Source organism: Ursus americanus, chromosome 16 (genome assembly GCF_024610735.1).
Source record: "Ursus americanus isolate L20-20 chromosome 16, mUrsAme1.1.p, whole genome shotgun sequence".
Lineage (NCBI taxonomy): Eukaryota > Metazoa > Chordata > Mammalia > Carnivora > Ursidae > Ursus > Ursus americanus.
Window position 1 is genome coordinate 46757912 of NC_142142.1, and position 14884 is coordinate 46772795.

Sequence of the window (14884 nt, forward strand, 5' to 3'; positions counted from 1 at the left end):
AGGGAGGGGAGGTCCTGGGAGCAAAGAGAATGAAACAAACAAATTATCTCCCAAGAGCACAGTCTTTCTGCTTTCCTTATTGCAACTCAAAGCCCTGTTCTTACCTTTGATTACTCAGAACTGTATCTCAGGTGTATTTCCCGCATCACCACATATGCAGCTCTTCAATCATCCCTGTATTACAAGAACATATAAGCAAACACAGGGGATTCGTTCCTACCTTGTATTTCTATTTGGGAACGAGAAAAAGTAATCAGCATGTACTGGGCATCTACAGGTGCCAAGTAATTTTACTTACTCTCCAACTCTACATGTTTTAGGTGGGAAAAATTGAGTATGAGCAAGTTAAGTAACTTATCCAGAGCGGCCACCTAAGTGATGAGACTGGGTTTGAAACCCTTGGCTGTCAGCCCCTGCGTTTCTACATGGACCTCCTCAAGACAGAGAGAAAATCCTGAGAAACAGAACAAAAGGGCATGCTTGATGATAAGAAGTATTCTATTTGAAGATGCATTTTCCTCCTTGCATGCCTTTTCAGTACAGACCAACACACGGAGAGACAATCTATTTGTATATCCACACATGTACGCCCAGGTCCTCTTCTATTTTTCCTACTCAAAACCAGCAGAGGTTCCATTTCACAGATGTGAAGATTGGGGTCTATGGCTGCACACCTGATATTAAGCAGACCAGGAAGGTCACAGGACAAATGTCTCTCTAAGTGCCAGATCCAAGAGTTGTATGTGGGTCCAAATACCACAGCACATTGGTTTTCCTCTTACCCATCTTGACATTCAAAGTAATTGCACTTGAGCTTGAATTTATTCTAAGTCAATATTATAACTCATTACTGGGTCTCTTTTTCAAGTAGCTTCATTTAGTGTTTAAGTGTCTATGCTTTTATCTGGATAATTTCTCAAATGCCTTTCTTCCTCATCCTCTATCACTGCCACTTTTCCCAACTGAGGTTGAATCCCTGGTACAAAATTATATATTGAAGGTCAGGTGCAAGTCAATAGATATCTCTGTGAAAACCAAGAGAAACAAAAGCTTTCCACTTCCCAGTATTTGTTAAAACATACTGAAACAGCTCATGGGTTAGTGTCAAGGTCAAGGAGGTCAGCCCACACTTGAGCTCAGGCATTTGAGTTTGTCCAATGAGTCAGTCAAATGGGAGTGTTGGGGTTTCTTGGCTGGATATGTGTCAATATTACTGTGCATAAAAGATGTCTATTGGCTCTACCAGCTTTTGCCATCACACTAAACCATCAATTTAAAGGGTGACTAATGTCCTGACTACACTTCTCTTTACAAGAAGTTCCTTGCTTGCAGGGGCAGACAAATTGTGTTGAATATTTTTTTGTCTTCTCTTTCCTTTCCTTGTCACTCCCTGATTATCCACTGTTTCCTTTGTGCCTCCTCTGCACCCTTCAAGAGGGAATATACCCTCTCCTTGCCGATTGCCAATCCCAGGACACATGTAATTATTTCTGAACCATCTGTCTTCCCCACTAGAGTAGACATGCCATGCACGCCTGTTTTCCCTCTTCTGTATGATTCATCTGCAGGGCACTGGTGCCATACAACGGCTGGCACAAACTAGGCCCTCAATAAATATTTGTTGAATGAATGCAAGATAGAATGAATAGAAAAGCACATTCGTTTATTTTGCCGCATGTTTGGCTTCACTAAAACATTCGGATTTTTTTTTTCTTTTTTAGTATCTTTCACTCATACTGCCTTCCTGCCTTCCTCAGTCAATATTTATTGTGCATATTTGATGTGTCAGGCACTCGAGTATATGCCAGCGTGAGTGAGACATGGTCCCTACTCCCTTGGAAGGTCCAGAGTGGGTTGTACGGATCCTGTTGGTTCTGAGTCAGGCAGCCATTTTGGGTGAATCACCAGTCACTGTGGGTGGAGCCCGGAAGTGGCTGTTTGTGAGAGGATATAGAGGAGGAAGACATTACCCTGATCTTGAGGCTCTCCCAGCTCATGGGGTAGTGAATGAATACATACCTGAAATATATGAGATGTCTACCCTCTAAGTAGTGAGGTAAGTTAGAAGCGGCTAAGGTACCTTGGAGAGGTAGAACAATCACGTTCTCTCCCAATATGAAACCTCCCTGATGCTTTCATGTGGTATATAACTTATATTACACGTATTTCTTCTGTACTACTGTGTGCTCAACGCTAAGCCAGGGCTGCGCACATGGCAATGAAGAAGAAAAGTGTGAGACTTGCTTCCAGAAAGGTGTAGGCCAAGACACAAGTGTCTGACTCCTACTGGAAAACAATGAATATGAGTGAGCAGGAGTGAGGGTAAGAGAGAGTAAGGGAAGGGAGGGGATGATAAGAGACTTTCTTCTTCAGTCCCCTGAGTCTAGGTCCAAAGAATCCCAAAGATGATGGCTTTATATTCAGGAATTTTAACTTTCTCCCTTAGACGTTTTTTTCAAGAAAGAGCTTGATACTGTTGAAATGACAGAATGTGAGTTTAGTAAAAATATAAGAAATGTCTAAATAACACCAGTAATCTAGCTTATTGGAGAGTTAGCCTATTATCAAGTGTCTTGTTTCATTGTGAACTAAGACTTCCAATGAACTTTCATTTAGTCCCTCCATCCTACTAACTATACGCTATCAACATTTTAAAAAAATGTTTTTAAAATCTCTTCCCACTTTTACTCTGGCTAGAAGCATTAGGTCTTGGGTTCGTTTAGTGCATATTTGCTTGGTACTTATTATGTGCCAGGCAGCGTCCCAGGCCCCAGAATTCATCACCCTCAAATCGTGGACCCTGTGTTGCCATTGATAATATTGGTTTTCCTTTTATAAGATATATTTCAAAGTGCCTCTGAAAGAGTCTTCAGACTTTATTTTGTTCGTTTGTTTGTTTTTGACAAAAGGACTCACCACGCATGTGTGTGATTTTGTTTTAATTACTAAAAGGAATATGGAGCAGAGCTGCAATAACATAGAAACTAAAATTAAAATGATTTGAGAATTTCAAGAAGCATGACCCTTTTGAATAGTCCTAAATCACCACTCTATCAGGCTCTCGTGAGGAAGACAAGACAGGCTGAAAGGACAATTATGTAGAATACAATTGCAGAAAGAAGAGTGTTTTCTTTTAAATATTGGTCTAATGCTTAAGGTGCCTGGGGCACAGGCTGGGCACTTTCAAATGCCTAATTTCACTCCCTTCTCCCAATAACCCTGGGAAATAGATCCCATGATTCCCATTGTATAGATTAGGAAATGGGGGCTCTGAGTGACTAAGGAAGTCACCCAAATATATAAACAGGGTAGAGAACACTCAGTACAGATCCGCTGACTTCAAAGACCTTGCCTTAGGTAGAAAGAGAGTATTCTTATTAAGGCCTGGAGCTGTTTCTTGGTGACTCTAAAAAGGACTTCTTTCTCTGAAGACTAAAGGAGGGGTTAATTTCGTTTTGGATTTTGTCCTAGAAACCTCTGGGATTTATTGGAGGATGCTATCACTTGCCATTTTTTGGCCTGCTACACATTGAACATGCTAGAGAGTCCCTCTTCAACTCAGCCATCTGTGCTCTTGGCTTTTAAATTCCATGAAAATGACTGGACACATTCTTCTTATTCCATCCATACCCAAGGCCAGAGGGAGACATTCTATTGGCTTTCTCCGATAATCTTTCCTAACACTGTTTTTAGTATCTGTTCCAAGGTCTTCATACCATCTTCCCTTTCGTGTGTGTGTGTGTGTGTTTTCTCTTTCTCATAGTCATTATATTATGTTAATGTAATTATAACACAAATGTGTTAAGATATTAAAGCCGTATATTTTAATCACTAAGAACCAACACTCAAAGAATGTCCTTAACTCTTGATTTTAGTAATTAAAGAATATTATAAAGAGTAAGAGCAAATAACAAGAAGCTTCTGAATTTGAAAAATATCCAATAAATAGAGCAAAGACCCAACAGCTCAAACCAGGTTTGGATTGTCCATTGTATATGGCCTCTGGAGAGGTCTACCCCGGAACTGGATTAGTCACAGGTGTAGAATTTAGCAGCTTAAGGAGTGTTTGAGATCCAACCCTTGCATGGGAGAGAAGGAATTCAACTCTGCAAATGTTAGTGATTTGCCCAAAGTCGAACAGGAAGGTAGCACAGATCTAAAGCAGTAATTCTTTTATCTATAGATAAAAACCAGATTGTTCCAACACAGATTTCCTGAATCACAGTCCCAGATACTCTGATTCAGATCAGGGGCAGGGCCCAGGAATCGGCACAATTAACAAGTCTCCAGGGTGATGTGGCGGCTGGTGGTCCCGAGGCCACTCTTTCAGGAACACTCATCTGGAATCTCGGCCTCGTGACAATTTCTTCCCAAAGGACTGCGTTGCCTCCCTACATTAGAAAACATTGCAAACAGCACAGAAGACTCTGTGATTCACATTAACGCTCTTATTTCCTGACTCAACAGCTAACTCCTGATTGCATCATTCACTGAGTAGTATTCCTTCACTTGCTCCGCCCCTGTCAAGTGCCAACGCTGTGCTGGGAGCTAGAGATACACAGGTTCGAACCCAGCTCCACTTGCAAGGAATCCAGACTTAGCAAGAGGAGTAGCCACGGTGTCTTGAGCTCTTGCTTTGTATGTGCTCTTGTCTTACCTTTAGGCAAGGCTGTACAGAACAGCGATATGATTTGGGAGCTTTTCGTATTTATAGAATCATACATATTCTCTGCAGCTTGTTCCTCACACTTAATGTGTCTTGGAGGTATTTCTTTGTTCTTTCTTTGTACACGTCTAGTCTTCATCACGGCTAGAAGAGCATTTCTCAATACTGATGGACCACCCTGCATTTAAGCATTGCCATATCGATTAGTATCCAATTGTTTCTATTCTCTCCAACTACAAATAGTCCCAGAACGGGTTCTGGAGTAGATATCGTTATCCTCATTTTACCTTCTCTGATGTCTCACAGGGGCAGAATTAGGATTCCAGTGGAGGCCTGTCTATCACAAAGACTACAAAGTTACTTTCTTTTCACTATTATGCCTTTTAATAATCCCAGTAGAATGGCTTTGGTGCTGGGTGAGGGGGGTACAACAGCATCACCAGAAACCCAGCTGCCGATGGAACCTCAGGCAGGGTCACCTGGGGAAGTGACATTTGAACAGAATCTAGAAGTCTTCTGGGCAGAGAGGAAGAAAGCCAGATCAATCAGACCTATTGATCACTTACTAGGGGAAACCTGCAATACACACTCAGGGAGAGGTTCAGAGAAGAAAAAAAAAAAAAAAGACGTGATATTTGCACACCAGGATCTAACCGTATGCTTTTTGGGTGTGGGTGTGCCTACGAATGTGTGAAAAATACTAGAGTAATAAGCTGATGAGAACAGTATAAATAAATACCTACCTCATTTGGCAGCTTTGGCAGACAGCTGGAAGTGAGTAGGCCGTGGGGTCCTGTCTATGCGGCATGGCAAAGAAATTTGCCCTCTTAGTAGCTCAGTTTCTCCTCCTGAAATGAAGAAAGTACATCTAGTCCCCGTCTACTTGACAGCGATGTTACAAGGCTTGGTTAATTTCTGTAAATGTTTTGAGCTCCTTCGAGGTGTGTGTTCTGTAAATAAGAGGTATTAATAGCAACTGTCAGGCTGAAACAAAAGTGAATTGAGCTACAGCCATCTTCTGAGAAAGAAACACGAATGCCCATAAAGTGTGAAGCCCACACTGGGTCCATCACATTGACCCTTCTCTAAAAGGCAGCCTGGATCTCATATAGGACACCACGATGGCTCAGGCCCTGATCTCAAGTGGGAAAATTCAGGAGACTGGCTGGATTTTCCAACATTTAATTTCCCAGCTGATTACTATGATTAAGAGCCCATCTGGCATAGCCCATTTGCGAGGTATGTGTGTGCAGGGAAGTGGGACTCTAGCAAAGGCCGAGATGTAACCGGAAAAAAAAAAAAGAAAGAAAGAAAGAAAGAAAGAAAGAAAGAAAGAAAGAAAGAAAGAAGAAAGAAAGAAAGAAAAAAAGAAAATGCACGGTGGAGCCAGTGCCATTTTGGAGCTGTCTGCTAAGATGTTGAAATAGGAATTTCATTGTATTAGCATTAGTGAGGCCGGTAGGCCATATGCTCTAAGAAAGGCAGTGAGGGAGCGAGTGTTTCTCTTTCTCGGGGCTTTTATGTTTGCTTAGTGTGGATTTGGTGGTGCCTTTGTCTGCCATGGGTCTGGAGGCTGTGAACATGCTAAGAAGAAAATCCAGCTCTGGGTTTCAGTGGCAGCATACCAACATCCGTACCCACAAGTTCATGGCCACGAAGGAGGCGGTGGCTGGGGAGACACTTACACTCCCGTATGGGGGTGGCGGTGATCATTTAGGACAAGGGGTACCCTAGAGCCCATGCTCCTTGCTCCGAGACCTCCACAGCAAGCTCTGGGCAGGGGGTGGAGGAAGCGATATGTTATCTCTCCCATCTTCATGGCCCCTTCAGCGTAACTACTTCCCAATCAATTCACAGGCAAGTCGGTCTGTAAGCACTAATAGGACTTACAGATGTGCCGAGGAATCAAGGTTATGATGCTCAGCTGAACTCCCGGATGGAATTTCTTGTCATTCTCTGTTACCCAGGGGATCCTGTGTAAACCCATTCCAGACAGATTTTTTATTGTACTTTATTTCTGAGCTCCAACCAGGCCTTCCCTTTGGAGGTCAAGCCTCCAAGTCTTCTTGAAAATTCCTACCTCAAAGGTAGAGACTTCTGACTCCTGTGGTCACCACTTCTGCTGGGGGCTGCAGGTCCACAAGGAAAACTCATCAGTGACTTGATCTTAATCCCTCACTGTGTGTGCACAGGTCACTGCAGAACATCTGGTAGGCTTGACCTTTCATGTCCATTTGCCAAATGGATTCAAGTGGGGGTTATTGGAGGACCCAGCTGTAGGCCTCCGTGGTGATGGAGGGGTGGGCTAGGTAGTGGTCTGACTTGTAAGGAGAAGGATGTGTCAGCCCTATCTATTTTGCTCAGTCAAGAAAGGATTGATGACCCCACCCCCCTTCAAAGGTTGGAAGATCTCCATCTTCACAAGCTATCATGCTGAGTTTCTTTAGGCTGGGGCTAGGAAGGTGTCCTCCACCTCATCTTGGAAATATGAAAATAAAGTTGGCTTCTCCACAGGTTGGAATTAATACCTAATTGCCCTTGGGGAGATTCCCACCCTATCTCTTGGAAAGGTGGATTTCATAGCCCATAATGTGGAGTTCAGCAGAGAAAGCTAGATCAATGAGAGTGAGAAAGTCTTTGACGTGGTCCCCTTAGGCTTCCGTTTCTGAAAAGGGACTTTTACTTTAATTTATTTAGACCATAGACGAAAGCTTTACCTTCTTGTGGGGCAGAAGTCCATTAGCGAACCTATGAATTACAGTCAGATCTTATTTACGATGATAAGGCTTCTTCAGGGTCCAGGTATTTCTGGTGAGCTTTGTCTGTTGCTGAGTACCCTTTAGGTCCTGTTCAGCCAGAGCTTTCTAACCTCCTAAGTCAATGAGTTAGGATGGCAAGCATCCATATCTCATCACAGTGTCTTCTCCTTGCCCCTGCTTGCCCTCACCTGGGACCAAGAACCTTCCAAACTTCCCGGGAGAAACGGTCATGCCAATGTGGATCAGGTAATCATCTGGGGAGAAGTCTTTGTTATAAAATCTGTTGTCTCACATAGAGATTCCAAGGAGAATCAGAGTAGGATGAAGGGGTTTGGCATCCGGGGCTACATAGAAACTGCTCTTTTTCCTGATTTTTCTTGCCTTCAACAGAGACTTAGCTGTCAGATTTGTGTCTCTCAGTGACTGGGAGAAGAGGATGGGAGTTGTTTTTGCTATTTTTTTTTTTAATTTTGACTTTGCTCCAGTAATTTAGAGTGTTTTCCAAAGATTGTGTGAATAAGATGTCTAAGATAAAAATCAACCCAGACTCCTTTGTGATGAGCTAGAATGTCCAGAAATAATATAATAATAACGCTGATACTTTCCAGGAATCTCCGAATAGATCACACAGAGGCTCCTGAACAGCCCCTCCCCATGGTCATGAAGAAGTCAAGGAAATGTTGCTCCAAGAGGAGTTTGGGGTCAGTCAGGAATGGCAGACACTATTTAGTATATGTCCCATCAAACTCCTTCCCCCTTGGCAGTGATAAGTTACTAAATGCTCATAAAACTCTTTCCTACTGAGATCAGACAGGATTTCAGAATCCTTTTAAGTCTGTACTCCAGACAGCCCCTAACAGTCAGTCAGGGTTGGCATCAAGGGCTCAATCTTTAAAAATAAAAATATGGAATAAGTGGCATCTTGCGTTCTTCGTGACATAATTAACATGTTTCAAGAAGGGATTTTGGACTTGTTCTGTGGCTTTTGCCAGCCTTTTCTGTTTACAGATCATTTAGATGGGATTCAAGATGCAGCTTTCCACGTACCCCACCCATCCTTGTCTGCCACCCCAAAAGCATCACGTCAAAAAAATGGGAAATATGATCTTGCTTTTGTGAGCCATGAGGTGATGTCTGGTCCATATTAAATGTCAGAAATAAATTATTTATGGGAGATGAAAATACAGAGATGTGATTATATTGTAGATATTAATCCTACCCAAGAACAGCATCTTCACCACCTCGAATGCCCCCTGAGGGACACTAATACTTTTTCAATTATATTTTAGTAACCACTTGCCTTGGGAATATATAGAAAATGTGTAAACATTTTACACGGGACACTTAGAATTTGATGTCTTCTTCAAATCTTGAATTTATCTTCTCTTTGGTCCTGTCCCATGTGTGAAAACAAATAAAAATTAAGTGAGCAGTACCAGTGACCCCAGGTAATGGACAGATGGACTCTAGCCCAGGTCTAGATCGGAGAGGAGCATTTTGTAGAATCCGGAGTCCGTGACCTCTCTGTTACGATCAGAGTTATGGCGATGCACAGTTAGCTGGGCTTGACTAGAACATACTGCTGGAGACCTTTCTCAATCTTAATTGACCTCTGATGTCAATCTCCAATATGAGCATTTGGTGGCTTCTTCTTTGGGGGTACCCAAGATGGCAGCTGCTAGAGTACTTACGGCAGGGGTTTCCTACATCTCGGGATTATAGGTGGGCACACAGTGGCTCAGTGACAAGTAAGGCAGAATGAGAAAAGGGGGACCACGAAGTCCCTTCAGGACCTAGGACCCTCTCCCCAGTTTGGGGAGGGGAAGGGGGTCTTCATTGTGATGCTGCCATAGCATGAGCTTTAGAAAGACACTTAACTTTCCTCTCCGCTGCAACGTGGAGCAGTAATACCAGCTGGACCGAGGAGACAGTGACTGGATGATGTGTAAAGCATTTTGCAATCTGAAACATTAGCTCATAAAAAATGGAGAAGCAAAACATTCTGTTCCTTACCCTGTGTGTGGGGTATCGGACTGAATTTCAGGGTGGAGTAAGGGAAGGTCACTTGACAAAATGTGAAAAAGATGTGGTTTTTGAGCTCAAGGCTAGAAATGAGACATTTGGATGGTACACACACACACACACGTACCTATACTCAAGTTAAAAATAGCAGTTGTAACTCTTTTTACTTTGAGATGGGTCTGGGCGGCATTATAGTTTGCCAGCCACTGTTAATAGAGCCGTTTTTCTTCCTGAATCTCAGAGAACAGACTCATTACAGATTTTCTAACATGATGCGAAAAACCATATTTTTTATCTGAAAGTTATCTGAATGTACTCGTTATGCCTCTGATACAGCCAGCCTAGCCATGTTGATCATTGGTTTACTGGTATCTTTTCTTTTTCCACAAAAGATTGGCAGGACTGGAGGGAGGGCAGGTGGTGCTGTAATGAAAGGTATCTAATATGTTTTCTGTTCTTTGGGGACTTTGAGAAAGCAGCGAGCCACCTTATAAAGGAAAGTGTGTTTTTGGCAATCAAGGTGGAGAAGGGTCCTCCATGGCAGGACGACTGGTTGCATTGATCCTGTAAATTAGTTCTTCCTCTCTTTGATGATGGAAGAGCATGGAGCGTCCCAGCAAACATGTCTTCATATTAGGGTGAGATAACCTTCCCATTCCCAGCAGGCAGGACAAATAGACCAGCAGGAGACGAGGCAGGATTTCCTGGGCTTCCTGAACAAATGAAAAAAAAGGCAGGTGTCACTCTACTGCCCCCAGGCCAACCAGGTCACAGGGTAATTGCCCAGTTGCCTGCTGGGATAGGCCCACCAGGCTCTCCTCCGTCAAGGTTCATTTTTCATTTTGATTGAGTCACGATGGCTTCGTGCCACAAACGTCAGAGGATAGGCCTGGTAGGGAAAAGGTCATGAAGAACTCCAATGATCCCCTCTTCCCTAAAATCCAGGCTTCAGTTTCATGGAGTCGTTTGGAAAGGGTGGGCAAGCAGGGCTGGTTGCTGGGTTATGTTTTTCTCTGAGAGTGGCAGGAGTGAAATCTCCATCTTGCTAGTTTAAGAGTTGCCTGGCTGCCTGATTTCAACTGAGGCAGAACAGCTTGCTGTAGCTTTGAAGTGTGAAGACCAAATAAAGGTTGGCAAGGAGAAGAAATGGGAGCCGCATAGCCTTCTCGGAGCCCGCCGAGGGACACGCCCAGTCCTGTGCACTGAACGCAGATGCTTTTCCCATCCCCTTGCTAATCCCTTGTCCCACGTCCACCCCTGAGAATTGTGGCTAAAACAGCAGCGGGCTTGGTTGGTTGCCCCTCACTGGAGCTTTTCTGTTGTGAACTTCTCTAATTTGGGAAGGGACCAAACAGATGCTCGTCCTCCAACTATTTTGGTGTGTGTCTTACTAATCTGCCCATGACAGTGACACAGGGACACATGCACACATACACAAACACACACACATGCACACAAAAACACAGAAGCACACACACACGTGCACACTCAGACCTGACTTTGGTTTGCCCCAGCACCCTGAGTAATGATTCAGGCTAAGTATTGTCGACCCTCTCTATGTCCTAGGGAAGATTTTAGAAATTCTAATACAGGAGGCTGAGAAAGGAAAATATTGGCTTCTACAGTACAAACATCTCTGTCCTGAAAGGAAATGTTAATTTTCCCCTAAATCAAATGTTGACATATATCAGCTGCCATGAAAGATGTGTCACTGTGGGAGAAGGCCTGTGTTCCGGAGCATGGGCATTGGGCTGGAATCTCTCCTCCAAAATGCTGACTGGTTTAGAATCTAAACAGGTTTGGTTTAGAGGTTTTAGGAATCGTTCCGGCTTGTTTTCAAAAGCTGATCTCCCTGGGACACCCTCCTAAGCAGGGGAGCCAGGAACAGGGTTCCACTTTATGGAATGTACTGTGTTCCACCTGAGCCTGGGCCCCTGCACCGGCCTCCGTAATGACTCAGGCTCTGCTTACCTCCGCCGGGAATCCAGGATTTTAACCAGAGGGGAGGTGGGGTAGGCTAAGGGCACGGAGAAAGGACATCACGCACAGGTGAAGAGAAACTTCCCGTCCTAGGTGTCTTATTTACCTGCTGCTTTCCTCACGGCTCCCCAAACACGCAGGCTAAGTATTCCTCTTTGCTCAACACCTATGTTTAAAGAATTCCAAATTAAGTTCCCCCACTCTCTCCCTCCACCTAGGCACACACACACATGTGCACACACACACGTGCACGCACATACACACCCTTTCCACTTGTTAAGTTGGAAAGATGATGATATATACAGCCAGCGTGCTCTGCCAGTCTGCACGGCCAAGGCCAAGATTAATGCAGGGGGTTGGTGTAATGTTGCCGCAGCGCGGCGTGATCAGAATACAAGATGGAGCAGAGGGGGAAAGGCCAAGAAATATGTCTACGCTTGGAGTTTACACAAGTCTCCTTAGCAACTTGTCTGAATTTATTTTTCCCTTACTGTGTGTGGGTTTCTTCCAAACCCGGAGTGAAACGCGAGTCGGGCTTCTAACAGTCCTCGATTTCTCTTCGAAGAGGGTGAAATTGTTTCAGTTGGTAGCAAACCCTTCTCTCCCTCCCTGGCTCCTTCCCACCCGGGGCCCCTCCCTCCCTGAGGTGGCTCTGCTCCTTTGCATTATGACTTTGTGGGCTGTTGGTAGCTTTCCAGAAATTCTCATCTCCGCGGGGGAAAGATAGAGACTGTTTCTGATGGCCACAGCTGTGCAGGTTTCTGCCACGGCCTCGCTGCTTGCAGTGTGCGTTCCTGTGTGTGGCATATGTGTGAATGTGCCTGTTTATACGCCCGTGTGTTGCAAAATGGGGAGAAGCCACAGAGCTCCCTTCCTGTCCACATATCTCCCATCATGTTTTTGTCTCGTTCTTCTCCTCTTGCATCTCTCACCTCTTGCCCCCATACACACATACGCACACATACACACACACACACGCACACACATGCACACATACACACACACAGGGTCCTGTAATTCTAATTAGAATATAATATAATTAGAATATAAAGCTATTAGGGAAAAAAATCCTGACTTTTAGGGATCTGGTATGTTGTCGGATTTTATGCGATCGGACTTGCTTCAGGGGAGACAACCAGAAATACTGCACTGGTTTGACCTCACATTGCTTTCCTTTGAAATAACTCTGGGGGAGTAGAGTTGCTGCTTCACTGGAGCCAATGTCGAATGTAAATCTTAATATTTCTCCTCCTGCCCCCTCCCCTTCGAGAGTCAGGGGAAAAAAAGAAAAGAGAAACCTGGCCAAAAAACGTGAAGGTTTGATTTTGGCTCTTTTACAAACAGATGTTGCTTGTCATTCTGTTGTTGTTAAGCAAGGAGCAGATTGGACCAAGCAGCAGTGTGTGTGTGTGTGTGTGTGTGTGTGTGTGTGAGAGAGAGAGAGAGAGAGAGAGAGAGAGAGAGAGAGAGAAGAAAGAGATTGATCCTAGGAAAAGTTGAGAGCAAGAAGTAGATAATGTAAATTGATACTTTTTTCTTTTCAAACTTCACTTTGGCGAAGACGATATAAAATCATGTTCTCCTTGGTGGTTTGTTGTTCCGACGGAAGAGGGAAAGGTAGAAATCAGTAGACGTGGAGCGCCTGAGCGGAGAAAAGCTGGCCTCTCCTGGGCTGAGATGTGGAGGCTTGGTAGGCTGTTCAGATGTTCCCTCTGAGTAAATCTGTACCCTGCAGTAATGCAAAGGTCTTTCTGTTGCAGCCGAACCTGGTTTCTTGTGTTTGATGGTTGTAGACAACCTTGCAGGGGCTCCGGGCTCTCTTGTACGTTTCCCGGAACAAGCATCCCATTGTTACACGGTCAGGGTTCCGAGGACATCCTGACTCTTTGCATATGGCTTATCTCTTTTCTCACAGGGTCCAAGTGATTTAATTGTCAGTTCTTTCCCAAGCCTCGCTGTACCCCCACTTAATTCGTAGCTTCCTAATCTAATTGCGGGTTGCGTTCTCAAGAGTAAAACATAGCTTTGAAAATGAAAGTGTTAACGTTGGCCAGCATACAGGAAGCCTTGCACACCATATAGTTCATTTATATTAAAGAAATGACAGACGTCTGATCTTTAAAAATCTGTATCTCACGTTTCCATATCACAACCAGGGTCTTCTCTACTTCTTAAAATTGTGATTCTTTGAGGAAACCCTCCTGGCTTTATTAAACCACCTAGCTAGAAAGGAGAGTTGTAGCCTGGCATCATTGTTTGCATTTTAAAAAGGAAGAAAAATTGTCATCCTAAGCAAACTTCTTGCTTTCAAAAGTGAAAGTAGTCTCCTTAGCCAGCTGCACACGAGACAACTTGTTACTGGCAGCCTCTTTCTCTTTTGTTTCTTCGGGTGTGTTGAAAGCAAATTTGCCTCCAATTCCTCACTCTGAAATAGTTGATCTCTTGCACTTCTATTGAGGGCACACACAGAGTGGGTTCCAGACTGTTGGAGGAGTGGGCTGCTTTTTCTGTCATTTATAATCTGAGGGCATCTTTTGTTTCTGACCACTCTGTCTTACTCGGTCATACCATTTTCATGTCTTTGTTCTTCCATTGACCTAGCCACACCTTCATTTTTCATTTTACATAAAATATTAATTTTTTGAATGCGGGGGGATGGTGGGGGTGATAGGAAGCTTATCCATATCAATTCTAGTTTTCCCTTCCGCCGAAAGGAGCACGAACACGATGGCGTTGCCTGGCCAGTCTCCTCCCTCCCGCTCCCTTCTGGTCAGTTTTTCCTGGGCAGAGAAGAATTAATTTTACCTAAGCTAGCTGGCTTTGGTGCCGGAGTCTGTGCATTGCACGCCTGAGAGGCACTCCTGCACTGGGGTCTGGTGTCCCGGGGGCAGTGTTGCAGGTGGATGGCGCCCGGTGTGGCACATGGCACAAGTGAATGGCTCTTGGAGCACCGGTTGCTGGATGTGCTTCTTTTCTTGAGGTGATTGGATCTTCTTACAAAAAGCAAGGGCTGCAGAGGGTAAGAGAAAAGCCATCAGGAAAACAGAAAAGCCATAGGGAGACCAAAGACTAGCTATCTCCCCTGCTTCATGATGAATGCCAAAGGGTAGTTGAGTCTTTTGTTGTTGTTGTTCTTTTTGGTTTTCTTTTCTTTTCGTCCATCCTCCCTCCTTCTTTTTTTCTCTGTTTCTCTTTTTCTTTCTCTTTCTGCCTCCTTCTTTTCTTTTTTCTTTCCTTTCTTCCTACATTTCTTTCATTCTTTTTCTTTCTTTCTCTTTTCCTTCCTTCCTTCCTTCCTTCCTTCCTTCCTTCCTTCCTTCCTTCCTTTTTAAAAAGTTCAGTTGAATTGCTCTATCCCCTCAGGACAAAGGAGGTCTGCTGAGATTCGGTACAAGACGTACATCTTTAAAAAAAGAGGGTGGAGGGCAGGAAATCTTTCTGTTGGTGTCTTTCTGCT

The 14884-nt window shown here is 44.0% G+C and overlaps 1 protein-coding gene across 19 annotated transcripts in view; it reads left to right on the forward strand.

Annotated features, from left to right (window-relative positions):
- Window positions 1-14884, forward strand: part of LOC123792676 (uncharacterized) — a 205638-nt gene that overhangs the window by 127424 nt on the left and 63330 nt on the right. The gene's annotated exons all lie outside the window — the stretch shown is intronic.